The sequence below is a fragment of the Cebus imitator genome, unplaced genomic scaffold (assembly GCF_001604975.1).
Source record: "Cebus imitator isolate Cc_AM_T3 unplaced genomic scaffold, Cebus_imitator-1.0 Scaffold117, whole genome shotgun sequence".
Classification (NCBI taxonomy): Eukaryota; Metazoa; Chordata; class Mammalia; order Primates; family Cebidae; genus Cebus; species Cebus imitator.
Window position 1 is genome coordinate 8,473,292 of NW_016107432.1, and position 18,320 is coordinate 8,491,611.

General features: G+C 43.5%; 1 pseudogene; it reads left to right on the plus strand.

The window, feature by feature from the left end:
• Positions 1–15,838: 15,838 nt before the first annotated feature.
• LOC108311683 lies at positions 15,839–16,940 on the plus strand (annotated as a pseudogene).
• Positions 16,941–18,320: the final 1,380 nt, after the last annotated feature.

Here is an 18,320-nt window from a genome sequence, read left to right on the forward strand (position 1 = left end):
ATGACTGACTGCTATTCCGGACTTCCTTTGGGCCAGATGCATTTGGCAGCCACCCACAGTCAATCAGGGGGTTTGCGTTTGAAAAACTAGAGAGCAGCAAACAAAGGCAAGTGTGAGAAGGGTAAGGCCTGGTTAGAAAATACTGAAATTCCTCCTGGTTGCCATCCAGTCAAAAGAACAGGCTGTTCCATGGGTTCCTGGGGACTAGAGGGGAGTGAGGAAGTTGATATCTAAATGGACATGGCTTGGCTGCCATTTTGTAAGATTAGTAGAACCATTCAGTTCTTACTTTCCCCAGATGTGTCACCTGGAGGAGCAGAATCCAACAGGGATGGTGCAGGGAAAGATCCCAGCCTTGGAATCAGACTGATGGGCATCTGGTACCCAAGTTTGCTATTTACTACTTGGGTAATTTGGGCAAGTTACTCAGTCCTCTGGACCCCCACTGAAATGGAGACAATGAGACTTAATTCACAGGGTTGGGGGGAGGATTAATGCAGATTGGTCTGGATGGCTGTACAGACAGACAGGTGAACACCTCACTGGCAGCACGAAATAGAACTACAGGAAGCTTGGTGGAGAAGAAAACAAAGTACTGATGGAGAAGTTAGAGTCTACCCATTCTGCCCTTAGTCTCCCATTGTGTTGGGATTATAGGCATGAGCTGCCGTTCCCAGCCAGGTTCAGCTTTAGCACCAGAAATAATCTTGCTACTCTTAGCCCTATATGGGTTTCTGAGCAACTGGTTTGGTGCTACCCTTGCAGACACAATCACATGCCTGATCACATGACTCTCAGCACTGGCTGCTAGAGAGGTCCACACAAAATCCATGATCCACCTCTATGAACTGTTCTGACCTCACTGGCAAAATTGTGCACACCAATTACACCCCAGCTTGCCTTTGGTTTTCCTCACCTTCATTTCCTCTTTGACCTGATGTTCTCTCAGCTTTGTTTTTAACCAAATTGGATTTTGAACATGGCAAGTCACTTTGCGTCATCTGAGGATGAAGCTGGCAATGGATTGTTAGATGATAAATGAGGTGATGAAGAAATCATCATGGAATATACCATGGGAAGATGGTGCCTAGTGTGTGCTCAAGCAAACGTAGGTCACTGTCCACCTTAGTCTGTTCAGGCTGCTACAGCAAAGTACCTTAGAGCTGACCTATAAACGGCAGACATCTATTTCTCACAATTGTGGGTGCTGGCAGGCTGAGATCCAGGTGTGGGGATGGCTGGATGCTGGTGAGGGCCCTCTTCTGGGTTGCACACACCAACTTCTCTGTGTATTCGCCCAAGGTGAAAAGAGAGCTCGCTGGTTCTCTGGCCTCTTCCTACAAAGGCACCCATCCCAATCCTAAAAGCACCACCCTCAGGACCTAATCACCTCCTAACACCATTACTTTGTGGGCTAGGGTTTCAATATACGAATTTGGGGGAGACACACACATTTAATTCTAACACTGTCCTCTTCTCCTATGCAATATAAGCCATACCAACACTACCAGATGAGGTCTAGAGCATCTGGTTTGCCTTTAGGGGTGTTCTGCTCATGTCCACAGAATCACAGTGCCCTGGTTTCACCTGGCATTGCCCTGAGATAGTGCAGTGGGTGTAGTGTTGGCTCTAACATTGTCCCAGTCCTGCCTCACTTTTCTCTGTTGACATTCTGTCCATCATAAAGCATCCATGAGGTCAGGCACAGTGGCTCACATTCACAATCCCAATGCTTTGAGAGGCCTAGATGAGAGGATTGCTAGAGGCCAGGAGTTCAAGACCAGGCTGGGCAACATAGCGAGACCCTGTCTCTACTAAAAAATGTTAAAATTGGCTGGTCATGATGGTCTGTGTTTGTATCCCAGCTACTCGGGAGGCTGAGGTAGGAGGATCGCTTGAGCCCAAGAGTTTGAGGCTGCAGTGAGCTATGATTATGTCAAAGCACTCCAGCCTGGGTGACAGACTGAGACCCTGCCTCTAAAAATAACTAAAGCATCCACAAGCCTCTATCTGGCTGATGTCTGCTCGTTGTCTGGCTCTAGTCTCAGTACAGAGTGGGTGTTCCCAGGAGGAGAGAATGGCTTGCAGCCCATTCGAGGCAGAGCTTGGCAGGGGCTGTGAACCCCTCTTCTGTGGAATTCTGGGAAGAATGAGGTAGAATCAGCTCTGCAACTCTGGGAGGATCATATAATCTCCCAGCCTGCCTCCTCATCTCCTGGCAGGGACAGGGGCAGAATTCGGGAAGGTGGGGGCGGTTAAGAGATGCAAAACATGAGGCCCCCTTCAGTAAGTGTATACCGAGCACCTACTCTGTTGTAGGGCCCTCGGTGAGCGAGACAGGCCCAGTTCCTGCCCTCATACAGCTTACCTCTAAGTAAGGGAAGCAGACATGGCATACATATATAACCTGGAAAAATGATGGCGCTGAGGGCAAGGCAGACAATGAAAGCAGACTCTCGAGATAGTGACTGGGGTGATGCTGGAATTTCAGAGGTGAAGCCTTCCAGAACAGATGGTTCTGGGAGGATAATCAGAAAGAGCCTTTGAGACGTGGTTGAATTGTGAAAAGAGAGGTCCCTAGAGTGGAGGAATTCTGCAGCCAGGAAGGGAGGAGGGATTGCTGGCCTGGATAGTAACGTCCGTAGTCGTCTATCATCTGGAGAGGGGAAGAAATACAGTCATGAGCCGAGTTTGCAGAGTGGAAACTGTCCATGACATACTGTAGTGATTTGCAGCTGCACAAAATGAAGCGGCAGGGAGACAGCTTCTTGGACACGCCACCTTGCTCTGCTCCAGCCTGAGAACTTGGAGACACCTGCCTACTGTGCGCGAAGTCCGTCACCTCAAATGGAGCTGCCTAACAGCTGTCAGCTGGTAACGGAACCAAATGTTTTCACTGGTCAAAACATCCAGCCCGTTTCTCAAGCGGAGAGAGAAGCAAACCTTGATTTAAACCCAGAAAGGTGTGGGTGGGCAGAAAGGCAGCTAAGCAGACCACGTGGCCCTTTCATGTTTACAGAGAAAAAAATAAACTTAGGTGGCTAACTTTAAAAGCTTGGAAATATTCACATCGTAACCCTAAAACATGAAGTTACAGCTCAAGAACATCACATCCCATGCTAGCTTGTATTTTCTCTGGGTGAAGGAAGAAGGATGCCTTTGAGGCCGAGTGATAGCGCCTAAGTGAACATATAGAAGTGGACGGACTTGGCTAACTCTGATGGTGCTGGGGCCTGGCTTCTCTCTCTGGTTCTGCCACCTACCAGCTCCTTGGCTTTGGGATAGTCACTTCACTCCTCTAGGAATGGTGAGATGCTACACATACCACACACACAACACACACACACAACACACCATACACACACACACACAACACACACACAGACACACAACACACCATACACACACACAACACACCAGACACACACACACCACACACACACCACACACACACACCACCCACACACCACCCACACACCACATACACACCACACACACATCCCACACACACAGCCCCCCTACACATACACCACACACAGAGCCCCCCACACACACAGCCCCCACACACACCACACACACACACACACCACACACACGCACACACACAACACACACACACACACACCACACACACGCACACACACAACACACACACACACAAGGTTGCCGTGTGGATCATCCTAGTCAAAAAGATTTGAGAGTGCTTTACAAACTGTAAGGTGCTGAGAAAAAAGGCAACTTTTAGTTAACAGGTAGAAACAGCTTCTGAGTGAAAGCATTTTTATTAGCCCAGCTCAATTCCTCCTTCAGCATTCCTGCTCATCACTGGATTTCATTTCACATCATTTTAAGGTTTCTGGGTCTAAAATCAAAGGTGCTAATGAAGACACTGACTTTATAAGACAAGTAAACCAAATCATACCTGTCCAAAAATAAATGGTAAGAAATGCTGAGGCTGCTCATCCAGACCCCACTCACCAAGGTGGGCACCCCACCCCACCCACACTACTAATGCCCCTCAGCTGTCCTCCTCTCTGGAGAATGGCCCTTGGTCTTTTGGCATATATTTGAGGAGTTACACCCTGTCCCCAAGCTGGCCAGGGTCTGCCTGAGCCAATTTCTGACTAACGTGTATACAAAGTTTTCTCCACCTTGGCTCGAAGTGAGACACTCCAGGGCTCCCCACGGGATGCAGGGAAGGCTAGACTTCAGTCGGACCCACGTCTTTGCCAAGCCTCTCCCCCTGCCCTGTCCTGCTTCTCTCCATCTCTTCCCAGTTTCTCGGAAAGTATTCCCTCAATATCTCAATTGCGCCAGGATCCCTTGTCCCAGGTTGTGATCCTGGGGAGCCCCGCCCAGCACATGTGGCACCAGAGAAGCACTAGGAAACAGACTCTAAGGACAGGAATCTGGAGTTGCATCCCTCACCAGCCAATGGCAATGAGGACCTCTTCATTGGCAACGAGGGCATCCCTGGCATGCTATAACAGTGCAATTGCTGAGTCTCACCATGTTCACTGGGGCAATATATAGGTGAAAAGGAGATTCACTCACCTGTGCAATGTTTCTGAAGTTGGAGAGGTGCTATGGGCTGAATGTTTGTATCAGCCCAAATTCATACATTGAAGACTTAATCCCCAAAAGCATAATATCAGGGGGTGGGAACTTTGGGAGGTACTTAGGTTTAGATGAGGTCATGAGGGTGGGGCTATCTTGATGGGATTAGTGCCCCTATAAAAAAGAAATATGAGGGAAATGATCTCTCTCTCTCTCTCTCGCTCATGTAAGGATACAGTCAGAGGGCATCTGTCTCCAGACCAGGAGGAGAGCCCTCACCAGGAACCAAATCGGCTGGTACCTTGATCTTGGACTTCCCAGCCTCTATAACTGTGAGAAATAGATTTCTGTTTTTGTTTTTTTCTCCTAACTAGTCTAAATTTTAACTAGGCTGGAGTGTAGTGGCACAATCTGGGTTTACTAAAGCCTCCACCTCCTGGGCTCAAGCGATTCTCCAGCCTCAGCCTCCTGAGTAGCTGGGATTACCAGTATGCACCACCATGCCCAGCTAATTTTTGAAGTTTTTGTAAAGATGGTGCTTCACTATCTTGGCTAGGCTGGTCTCAAACTCCTAGCCTCAGGTGATCCACCACCTCAGCCTCCCAAAGTACTGGGACTGCAGACATGAGCCACCACACCTGGCCAGATTTCTGTTGTTTAAGTCACCCAGCAGATGGTATTTTGTTATAACAGCTGAAACTGTCTAAGACAAGAGATACAGGAGAAACAGTAGCAGTAAGATCTGTGGAACTGAGAGGCTGCTGCTAAACACCGTAGATCCCCAACTGTTTTGTCACCACAGACCGGTTGCATAGGAGACAATTGTTTTATGGACTGTGGTGGCAGGGGATGGTTTTGGGATGAAACTGTTCCACTTTAGATCATCAGTCATCAGATAATTCTTATAATGAACACGCAACCTAGATCCCTCGCATGCACAGTTCACGGTAGGATTCGTGATCCTATGAGAATCTGATGCTACTGTGGATCTGACAGGAGAAGGAACTCAGGTGGTAATGCTCACTCACCCACCGCTCACCTCCTGCTGTGTAGCCCAGTTCCTAACAGGCCATGGATTTATTGGTACCAGTTCGTAGACCAGTGGCTGGGGACCCCTGCCATAGATGAATGGAAGGGAGAAAACTACAGGCTCAGATTGAGAAATCGCCAATTAAAAGTTGTGTGTGAGAATCAGATGATCGCTTTAGCAAGATTTCAGTGACTTTTTTCTCTGTTGCTGGAGTTGAACTGAGCTGGAGACCAGGCACAGGACTTAACTGGAAGATAGCAGAGCTTCAAGGAAGGTGCTCTGCCTAGGTGAGTCTTCTGTGCCATGGAGGCACAGAAGCACAGAGTAGAATCTTGAGACCTGAATTAGGGATATTTGTGTAGATGTAACTGGGAACTTTGAAATTCCCTTGAGCCCTCTGACCCTGCAGAGTGGCCCATCTCTGCAACCTCTACCTCCTGAGTTCAAGCAATTCTCCTGCCTCAACCTCCTGAGTAGCTGGGATTACAGGTGTACACCACCATGCCTAGTTAATTTCAGCTTTGTTCTTTTACTTCAGGATGGCTGTGACTATTCTGGATCTTTTGTGTTTTCATATAAATGTTAAGATTATTTTTACTCTATTTCTGTGAATAATACCATTGGTATTTTGATAATGATTGCAATGAATCTTTAAATTGCTTTCAGTAGCATTGTTATTTTAACAATATTAATTCTTCCAATCCATAAGAATAGACTACCTTTCCCTATTTTTTGTGTCCTCTTCAATTTCTTCTATCAGTGTTGTATGGTTTCTGTTGCATAGATCTTTCACTCCTTTGGTTATGTTGACTCCCAGGTATTTTATAACTTTTGTAGTTATGGTAAATGGGATTGCTTTCTTTATTTCTTTTTCAGATTGTTTGCTGTTGGCATATATAAATGCTACTGATTTTTGTGTGTTGATTTTGTATCCTGCAATGTTACAGAATTTGTTTAATTGTTGTAACCTTTTTTGGTGGAGTCTTCAGGTTTTTCTAAATATAAGATTATATCATCTGTGAACAAAGCTAATTCAATTTCTTCCTTCCAATTCAGATGCCCTTTATTTCTTTTCTTTGCCTAATTTCTCTGTCCAGACTTCTAGTATTATGTTGAATAAAAGCTGTGAGAGTGGGCATTCCTGTCTTGTTTCAGATCTTAGAAGAAGGGCTTTCAATTTTTCCCTGTTCAGTAATATGTTAGCTGTGGGTTTGTCATACATGCCTTTACTATTCTGAGGTATATTCCTTCTATGCCAAGTTGTTGAGGGTTTTTGCCATAAAGTGATGTTGAATTTTATCAAATGATTTTTCAGCATCTATTGAAATGATCATTCCTTTTTTGTTCTTGATTCTGTTAATGTGATGTATCATGTTTATTAATTTACGTTTGTTGAACCATCCTTGTATTTCTGGAATGAATCCCACTTGATCATAATAAAAAATATTTTTAAAGTGTTGTTGAATTCAGTTTGCTAGTATTTTGTTGATGATTTAAAAATCTATATTCATCAAAGATACTGGCCTGTGGTTTTGTTGTTTCATTATGTTCTGTCTGGTTTTGGTATCAGGGTTATGGTAGCGTTGTAGAATGAGTTTGGAAGTATTCCCTCCTCTTCAATTTTTTCAGAAGAGTTTGAATAGAATTGGCATTAGTTCTTTTTTAAATATTTGGTAGAATTCAGCAGTGAAACTGTCGTGTCCTGGGCTCTCCTTTGATGTGAAAATTTTTGATTTCAGCTTTTATCCTGTTATAGTTGTCAGTTTGTTGTGACTTTCTATTTCTTCATGATTCATACTTGGTAGGTTGTATGTGCCCAGAAAGCTATCCATTTCTTCTAGATTTTCCAGTTGGTTGACATATAGTTTTCCATAATCATCTTTAATCAGTCTTTGTATTTCTGTAGAATCAATTGTTATGTCTCCCTTTTTTAAAATTTTTTATCCCCACCCCGTTTCCCTGCCTCCTTTTTTGTTTCTGATTTGATTTAGTTGGGTCTTCTTTTTACTTTCTCTTAGTATAAAGTTTTGTTGATTTTCTTTGTCAAAAAAAACACAATTTTTTGTTTGTTGATCTTGTGTATTTTTAGTTTCAATTGCATTTGTATCTGCTCTGATCTTTGTTCTTTCTTTCCATCTACTAATTTTGGGTTTGGTTTGGTCCTGCATTTCTAGTTTTTTTGAGCTGCACTGTTAGGTTGTTTATTTAAAATCTTTCAACTTTTCTGATTTATTGCCACAAACCTCGCCCTTAGTATTGCTTTTACTCTATCCCATAGATTTTGTCATGCTCTATTTCCATTTTCATTTGTATCAAGAAGTTTTTTAATATCCAGCTTAATTTCTTCATTGACACCTTGTAGTTTAGGAGCATGTTGCTTAATTTCCATGTGTTGGTGTATTTTCTGAGGTTCCTCTCATTTAGTTTTGTTCCACTGTGGCCAGATAAAATACTTGATATGATTTCTACTTTTTAGAAAATTGTTGATTTGTTTTGTGGCCTCACATATGTTCTATTATGAAGAATGTTCCATGTGCTAATAAAAAGAATATGTATTTTGTAGCAGTTGGGTGAAATGTTCTGCAAATGTCAGTTATATCTATTTATGGAACAGGCTAGAGAAGCCAGATATAAATGCATGTACCTACAGCTAACACATTTTCAACAAAGGTGCCAAGAACATACAATGGGGAAAGAGCAGTTTTTTCAATAAATAGTGCCGAGAAAACTGGATAACAATATGCAGAAGAATAATCAAGTCAAAATGATTAAAGTCTATTCTAGGACTTGATACTATGAAACTACTAGAAGAAAACATTGGAAAAATAGTCCAGGACATTGGTTTGAGCAATTTTTTTGTGTAAGACCGCAAAAGCACAGGTAACCAAAGAAAAAATAGACAAATAGAATTACATCAAGCTAAAAAGCTCTGCACAGTGAAGGAAACAATCAACAAAGTAAAGAGATGAGAGAAATTATTTGCAACCCATCTATATGACAAGGGATTAATAACCAGAATATATAAAGAGGACAAGCAATGCAATAGCAATAATAATAATAATCTAATTTTAAATGGGCAAAAGATCTGAATAGACATTTCTCAAAAGAAGACACACAAATGGCCAACAGGTATATTTAAAAAATACTAAATATCCTTAATCATCAGAGAAATGCAAGTCAAGACCACAATGAGATATCATCTCACTCTAGTTAAAATGGCTTTTATCATTTGTCATCAAAGACAGATTCTGGTGAGGATGTAGAGAAAGGGGAACCCCTATATACTACTGTGGCAATGTAAATTAGTACAGCCACTATGGGAACTTGTATGGAGGCTCCTCAAAAAACGAAAAATAGAATTACCACACGACCCAGCAATTCTACTACTGGATATATATTCAAAAGAAAGAAAATCAATATATTGAAGAGATAGCTGCACTCCCATGCTTTTTGCAGCCCTATTCACAGTAGCTGAATATGGAGTCAGACTAAGTGTTCACCAGCAGATGAGTGGATAAAGCAAGTGTGGCACATATACACAATGGAATATTATTCAGTCATGACACAGAATGCAATCTGTCATTTCCAGAAACATGAATGAAACCGGAGTTTATTATGTTAAGTGAAATAAGCCAAGCACAGAAAGACAATTCTCATTCATATATGGGAGCTATCTTAGGAAGATAGAGAGTAGACTGGTGGTTATCAGAGGCTGGGAAGGGTAGTGGGGAAATGAAGATGAAATGAGGCCGATTCGTGGGTACAGAAAGACAGTTTGATAGAGGAAATAAGATGGATCAATAGAGTGACCACAATTAACAATAATCTATTGCATATTTCAAAACAGCTAGAAGAGAAAAATTCAAATGTTTCTAGCATAAAGAAAAGACAAATATTTAAGGTGATGGATATTCCAGTTATATTGATTTGATCTTTACAAATTATATGAATGTTTTAAATTATCATATGTGCCATGAAACATGCAAATCTGCTATGTATCCACAAAAATAAATAAATAAATAAATAAATAAATAAGAAGAAGTACGATTTCAGCCACCCCAATGGGAAGTCATAATCCTTTCCCCATTTTTAAGAGTGGATTCTCTAGAATTTCTTCGTTGAAAAAGAGCCCTATTTCCATAAGGAGAGACCAGGTAGCACTGAAGAGTATATGAAATAATTCTCTGAAATCTCCCCGAAAAGAGCCTCTGGACATTATTTTGGCTAATCATACACCAAGGAAAGGAAATGCCCAAGTCTTTTGAGAACAGTCTGATACCTGGTCCAAGTTGACACTGAAAAATGCCAAAGGGCCATCATGGTTCTCCTGTGAGGGTAGAAGCAGGTGAGAATTAGGTACAAATGGACTCAGGCCTCAGGTTCATATCATGGTATGTCCACTGGATCATTTCTCCAATTCCCAAAGTATAATCAGAATAGACAATTTGCCAGAACTCTCATACTGGTTCCTTGACCTGTGGAGTAAAAATTATTACAGTAAGAAAATCCAGGAGGAAACCATTATAGTAGGGAAAGCCTTCGAAATAATTCTGCCTTTGGTGAAAATAGTAAATCAAAGTCAATTTCACATGTAGCGAGATTAGTACCACCCTCAATAACGTAAAGAGTAAACAGATGGTCATCATATCCTCATTTAATGCAGCAGCCTGACCTCTGGAAAAATTGAATGGATCATGGCGCACAGCAGTGGATTACCACTAATTTAAACAATTAATGACCCGACTGCAGCCACAGTGCCAGACCTTGTATCTTTACTAGAGAAGTTTAATGCAGCTTCTAATATGCAATATGTAGCTATTCATGTGCAGAGTGCATTATTTTTTCTATCCATTAGGAAAGGGACTAGAAACAGCATGCATTCGCAAGGGAAGGGCATCGGTACATATTCACAGCTTTTTCCTGTTGCATGTGTAGTCTCATTGTTCTACTTTCTATTGCAACAGAAAGGCTGAAGGGCCTTGGACCATCCAGGCACAGTTCAGAATGTCATATTGGTCCCCACACTGACTCCTCCTTAAGTTGTATGGGCTTCAAAGGATGGGAACTGCCATAAAGGTGGAGTTCTGAGAGATTCAATGATCTAGGGTATGCTGGGACATCCCCTCAAAGTAAAGGACAAGTTGTGGCACGTTTTCCTAATATACATAAAAGAACCATATGGGCTCAGGCAGCCATATGTGCCCAACTTTTCCAACCCCACTGTGTAGCAGCTGTGTGGTTTGAGGAAGACTCACTCCACTCTACCCAGGTCTGAGTGTGGGCTCTGATTAGACTGAGCCAACTGAAGTATTTCCACCACCTCCAAGCCATACTTACTGGCTATGGGTGGGTGACCTGGGTTACTCTATTCACAATAAAGCTTGGAACTTCTATTTGGTGACTAAGGGAGGAGAATCCTGTTCTCTCCTCCAGTGAAGAAGAAAGCATATAGCTCTGGGAGCCCCCAGCAACCCCCTGACTTCCCTGAGGGAAGCCAGCTTGAGAGCAAACCTAATGAATGATACCTAGAGACTTGCAGAACCAAGAGATATCTTAGAGAAACCAAGCTTCCACCTGACGATATGGGGACCAAGCAACCCAGACGCCTGCTCTATCTGTGAGTTTTCCCAGTGTTTGAGCCAGTATGTTCCACCCTTACAGGTTAGGCCACCTTGAATGAGCCTTCTGATGTTTGCAGCATATTGAATCTCAGTTCCTGCAAGACCTCCTCAACATCATGTCAACACCAAGAGAAGCACAAATCTGGCTCCAATCCTCTGGCCAGCAATGTCAACCTCTTCTAAAGGAGATTCTGACAGAACAATGAAAGGGGGGTTTATTGCACAAATAGAATAAGACGTGCGTTCTCCTGTCTCTGTCCCCAAAGTCCAATGACAATTGCTTTTATCTCCTTTTCTCTCCCCACCATCCCCCATCTCCCAAGCCCCCAATAAATCCTCCTGTCCTCCCTCCTTTTCTCATTCTCTCCACCCCTCACCTTGGTCAGCAAAACAAGGTCCCAAGAGGTGCCAGAGCATCTGAGAATCCTGAGAAGGCACAGGGCAGATGGGAGGGGTACCCATGCCTGGAACTTGAGATTTCATCCTTTACCTGTGCCATGCTCTGGGGACAAAGGGTCTTCATCAAGGCAAGAGCATATTTTCAAACCCATCTTAAAAAAAAAAAGAAGAAGAAGAAGAAGAAGCCACATTGGGAGAGACACAGACAATGGAGGCCATATGAGTACTTAGGCAGAGACTGGAATTCTGCAGCCTCAGGCCAAGGAACACCCAGAGACACCAAAATCTGGAGGAGGCGATAAGGGTCCTCCCCTAGAATCTTCACTGGGTCAGAAAGGCCTCTAGAGCCTTCAGGGGGGATGCAGGCGTGCTGACACCTTGAGTCCAGGGGAAAGTGAGCATGGTGGAGGAACAGGCTTTTGGCTCATTTACTCACCACCTCTGAAGACTCCCAGTGGCCTCTACTGTGCACAACCTTAGACTCTGTTGGCCTTCTTTCTCTGATCCCAGCCGCAGCTGTGGTGGCCAGGTCTTCACAGGCTCTGCCCCGCTTCCTGCAGTAGTGACAAGACAACATCTTACCCAATACTGGGCTGAGGATGCCAGGCACATGCACTATTCAGAACTGTGAGGAATTAACACCAGGAATTAATAGGCTAACCTTTAAGCAACAGGGGTTTCAAGTCAGTGGAAAATTGCTGAACTCTCTCTGCCTTGAATGACTGCTCTGAGATGATTCTCATGGAATCACTGGAGGCGATCAGGCAGTCCCAGAAGGTGGAGCCAAGGCACTCCTCCACCCAGCCTCACTTGCTGTCCCATACCTGATCCTGGGACCACACTGCCTAACAGTCCTCAAACAAAAGCCTCTGTCTCGGGTTCTGCTTTTTGGGGAACCCAGGCTCAGGCAGGATTCACATATGATTCTAAAGCAGGGACTATTCCATCTGGTTACAGATGATTGTTCTTCAAGCTGAAGCCAGTGAACAGCCATGTATTAAATAAGATCCAGATGAGGCTGTTTTAACAGGCAAACTTGAGTACAGTGACTTCAAAAGAAAGGTTTTATTTTTCACTTGTATACAGGCTGGGTAGACCGGCCAGGGCGGGTGATGTGCTGGGAAGCAGGGCACACTACCTCGTTCTCTGCCATCACCATGAGCAGTGTCAAAGCATGCTCTTGTCACATTCCTGCCTACAGGAAGTGGGAAGAGGAGTAGTGCTCCCTTTGTGTGCTTGGCTCATACCTCCTTGACCAAAATTTGTATACAAAATTTTGTTATCAAAATTTGGTGACACCCCTTGCTGCAAAAGATGTTAAGAAAAGTGGTTTCGGCTAGATGGCCATGTACCCACCCAATCTGGCGGACTCCGTGATCAAAGGGAAACTGGATTGATGAATACTGGGAGACAAGAGCATCCTCTGCTGCCAATGAAACTGCTTTCAGGAATCAACAACGACAGATACCCTACCATGCAAAACAAACCAACTTGGAGGAAACACAGTGAACATGAGTGGCCTTGATCCAGGTCCTCCAAGGAGCAGAGTCCCCTACATTCAGATCAACTATAACCTCAGAACTGTCCTATGAGACCCGTGCTCTATCACTCCCATTTTACAGAAGAGGAAACTGAGGATCATAAGAAGTAATGTTCTCAACGTCAAGAAGTGCCACAGTTGGAATTTGATCTAACACACAGTCTCCTTGAGCGGATATTCTTGACTCCTTTATCATCACACTGCCTCCCTTTGAGAGCCACTAACTTCCTGTTTTCAACTCTTCCAACTCATAATGACCCTCTCTGGGTCATTATGGTTGACAGCCTCTGGGGTGGCCCCCTAAGCTGATGTTTATTGATATGGTTTGGCTCTGTGTCCCCACCCAAATCTCATGTTGAATTGTAATCCCCATGTGTCGGGAGAGGAGCCTGGTGGGAGGCGATTGGATCATGGGGATGGATTTCCCCTTTCCTGTTCTTGTGATAGTGAGTAGGTTCTTATAAGATCTGATGGTTTAAAAGTACGTGGTATTTCCCCCCTTGCTCACTCTCTCCTGTCTACATGTGAAGAAAGTCCTTGTTTCCCCTTCACCTTCCACCATGATTGTAAGATTCCTGAGCCTTCTCAGCCACGTGGAACTACAAGTCAATGAAGCCTTTTTTTTTTTTTTTTTTTTTTTTTTTTATAGAATCACCTTTTTTTTTTTTTTTTTTTTTTTTCAGAAATTACCCAGTCTCAGGTAGTATCTTTATAGCAGTGTGAAGATGACTAATACATTTATACTCTTTTGTCATCCCCTACCCTTGAGTGTCAGGGGGGCCTGTGATTTGTGATGAGATGTACATTATTATGATACAAAAGATTGTAACCTCTCTTGCTGGATATGAAGAAGCAAGCTGCCATATTGTAAGCTGTCCTATGGAGAGGGCCACATGGCAGTGAACTAAGGGCAGCTCCAGCCTCCATCCAAAAAACAAAGTGAGGTCCTCAGCCCAACAGCCAGTAAGGAGCTGCCAAAACCTGTGAGTACAGAAGCAGATCATCTCCCCAGTCAAATCTCAGATGAGACCACAGCCCCAGCCAGTATCTTGATTGCAGCTTTGTTAGGGCATGGAGCAGAGGACCCACCCATTCTGTGCCCAGACTCCTGACCCACAGAATTATGAGATAATAAATGTGAAGTGGTTTAAGCCACTAAGCTTATAGTAACATTGTTATACAGTCATACATAACTAATACAGTCTTAGGTTCCCTCTCTGAAAATGGGCAAAATACACCACCTTTCAATGTACACTCAGCCTGTGGGAAGGAAGCCATTCTCCTACACTCGGCTGTACTAGTTTTCTATAGATGCTTTCAGAGTACCGCAAGCTTCGTGGCTTAAAACAACACAAATTTACTTGCTTGCAGCCCTAGAGGTCAGAATCTGAAATCAGTCTCACTGGGCTAAGGTCAAGGCATTGGCAGGGCTGCTTATTCCTGAGGGGACTCTAAAACAGAATTATTTTCTTATCTTTTGCAACTTCTAAATTCCGTCTTTATTACCTGGCTCATAGCCCTTTCTTTCATTTTCAAAGCCAGCAGTGTCGCTTTTTCAAACCCCTCCTTCCGTCCTCACATCAGTTTTATAACTCTGTGTCCTCTGTGTCCCTTTATAAAAACATTTATGATTGCATTAGTCAACCCAGATATTCCAGGATAGTTCGTAAACGTGTGTTCTTTTAAGCTGCTAAATTTGTGGTAAGATTGTTACACAGCAACAGAAAACTAATACTGTGTGTACTAGTCAAAGTTCTCCAGAGAAACAGAACCAACAGCATATATAGAGAGATAGAAAAGGAAGTTTATTATGGGAATTGGCTCCAGGATTTACACCAACAGGACCACCCCTGTCCAGGGAAGCTGATGGTGTAACTTCCAGTCAGTCCTGGAATCCGAAGGCCTGAGAGCCGAGAGCTCCGCTGTCCAGGGGCAGAAGAAGGTGGATGTTCCAGCTCAAGAAGAGAGAGCAAATTCATTCTTCCTCCACTTTTTTGTTCCACCCGGACCCTCAACAGATTGTCTGATGCCCACACACATTGGTGAAGGCAGAGTTTCCTTACTCAGTCTACTGATTCAGTGCTAATCCCTTCCACGGAGACCCTCACAGACAAACCCAGAAATGTTTTACCAGCTATCTGAGTGTCACTTAACCCTGTCAGTTGACACATAAAATTAACCATCATGCTATCTCAAGACCTTAATTTAATCACAGGTACAAATTCACTTTGCCCATAAGATATCGTACTCCCAGGTTCTGGGGATTAGGACATGAACATCTGTGGGGGCCTTTATTCAGCCTACCTCATCATCACACCTTAGGAACACAACCAATGCTGGTATACCAAGACACCCACATTCATTAGTATGGTTTTTCATCTATGCTAGAGCACCTCCAGTACGCCTGGCATGGGTTCTGGTCATCGCAAATAAATTTACAATGTCTGCTTTCTAGTGGGTGAGAAAAGAAACATCTGAACAGCTGTAAAGGGAAAAATGAAAGTTTATATTTCTTCAATGTCTACCATATGTGATTAGTCTTCTGTTGATCCTGTAACATATTACAAAGAACTTGTGGCTTAAAACAACACAGTGGCTGGAACCGCTGCCACCAAGTCCACATCTCATTGCTGTACTCCCCCGATGGCCACCCAATGTGCATTCCCGATTCCTTTTGGTTCCAAGTCCAATATGGCAATTCTCAAGGATCAGCTGATTCATAATCTTCTAAAGGAAATATAGACCCCCCCACCCCGCCCAGAATATGATTACAGTTGTTGGGGTTGGTGCTGTTGGCATGGCCTGTGCCATCAATATCTTAATGAAAGACTTGGCTGATGAACTTGCTCTCGTTGATATCGTGGAAGACAAATTGAAGGGAGAGATGATGGATCTCCAACATGGCAGCCTTTTCCTTAGAACACCGAAGACTGTCTCTGGCAAAGACTATAATGTAACTGCAAATTCCAACTGGTTATTATCATAGCTGGGGCACATCAGCAAGAGGGAGAAAGCTGTCTTAATTTGGTCCAGTGTAATATGAACATCCTTAAATTCATCATTTCTTAAAATACAGCCCAAACTGCAAGTTGCTTATTGTTTAAAATCCAGTGGCTACCTTGACTATGTGGCTTGGAAGATAAGTGGGTTTCCAAAAAGCCGTGTTTTTGGAAATGGCTGCAATCTGGATTCAGCCTGATTCCATTACCTGATTGAGGAAAGGCTGGGAGTTCACCCATTAACCTGTCGTGGGTGGGTCCTTGGGGAACATGGATACTCTAGTGTGTATGGAGTGGAGTGAATGTTGCTGGTGTCTCCCTGAGGACTCTGCATCCAGATTTAGGGACTGATGCAGATAAGGAACTGTGGAAAGAGGTCCATATGGAGGTAGTCAAGAGTGCTTATGAGGTGATCAACTGAAAGGCTTCACATCCTGCGCGTTTGGACTCTCTGTGGCAGATTTGGCAGAGAGTATAATGAAGAATCTCAGGTGAGTGCACCCAATTTCCATCATGATTAAGGGTCTCTATGGAATAAAGGATGATGTCTTCCTTAGTGTTCCCTGCATCTTAGGACAGCATCTTGGGACAGAATGGAATCTCAGACCTTTGGAAGATGACTCTGACTCCTGAGGAAGAGGCCCATTTGGAGGAGAGTGCAGATACACTTTGGGGGATCCAAAAATAGAGGCAATTTTAAAGTCTCCTCACATCATACCATTTCTCTGCCTAGGCTACAACAGGATTTTATTTGGAGGTTGTGCACGTGTCCTTTTTATCTGATCTGTGATTAAAGCAGTAGTGTTAAGATGGACTGGGAAAAAAATCAATTCCTCAAGCTAGAAATAGGAATGGTTTGTGGAACCCTACAGCTATATCCCAATGCTGAATGGCACTAATCTTGTGTCGTCCTGAAAGTCTGCCACATCTGAGGCACCACTGACAATGCTGCACATGCTGCAGCTGCCTCTCGAGCCGGACGGATGTTTACCGTGTGTTATATAACTTCCTGGCTTTTTCACCAAACATGCCGAGTCCAACATTTTTCCCCAGTCAGTCACATCCTGGGATCCAGTGTATAAATCCAATGTTGCATGTCTTGTGCATAATTGTTCTAAAAGATCTTACTCTGTGGACTATATATATCAGTAGCACACATTGCCATATAATGTAAAAAGAAATATCTGCATATAAACAATGCAATCAACTATCCAAGTGTTATACCAACTAAGTCCCCCCGTAAACCTTGAACAGTGAAAAAAATAAAAATAATACAACACAATGGATGTTCTTATAGTTTTTAGGCCAAATGTCCAGCATGGGTCTAAAATCAAGGTTCCAGCAGGGCTGTGTTCTTCTCTGGAGGCTCCACGGGTGAATCTGTTTCCTCGCCTTTTCCAGCTTCTAGAGGTCACCTCCATTTTTTGTTTATGTCCTCTTCTTCCATCTCAAAACCACCAATTTTGGATCACAATCTTCTCAGGCTGCCATCAGTCTGATTCTCTCTCTTCTGCCTCCGTCCTCCATCTATATGGACCCCCTCAATTACATCAGGCCACCAAGATCATCCAAGATGAGCTCTGCATCTCAAGGATGACTGATGAGCAAGGTTGATTTCATCTGCTGCCCTAATTCCCCTTTGCCATGAAGCTAATGTTTTCACAGGTCCAGGGAATCAGGAAGTGGACATCTTTGGGAGCCATTATTCTGCCTACCACAACATGTCACACCCAGTGACAGCATTTTGAAAGTATTATCCCATTTATTCTTCAGAACAACCAAGTAAAGTAGTACCATCATCATTCCTATTTGGCAGATGGGGAAATGGGGTATAGGGGGCTTACACAATTTTCCGGAAGTCACATGGCTGATAGTGATCATATATGAAACCAGACAGTTTTGGTCTAAAACTCACTCTTATAAACACTGTACCACGTTGTCTCATATGTAATGCCGACTACATGCCAGTCCCATGCTGTTTTATAAACTATAATAAACCAGTAGTTTCCTTAATGTAAACAAAGCTTTAACTTTCAAGTTTGCAACAGAGAAAGAATCTCCATCAAGGAAGGGTGTTGGGACCTCGCAGTCCCAATCTTTGTTACTTAATGGACCATGATGTTTCTGCTGCCATGACCCACCTCTCTGGTCTAGGGGAGGCTGGGTGTCTCCCT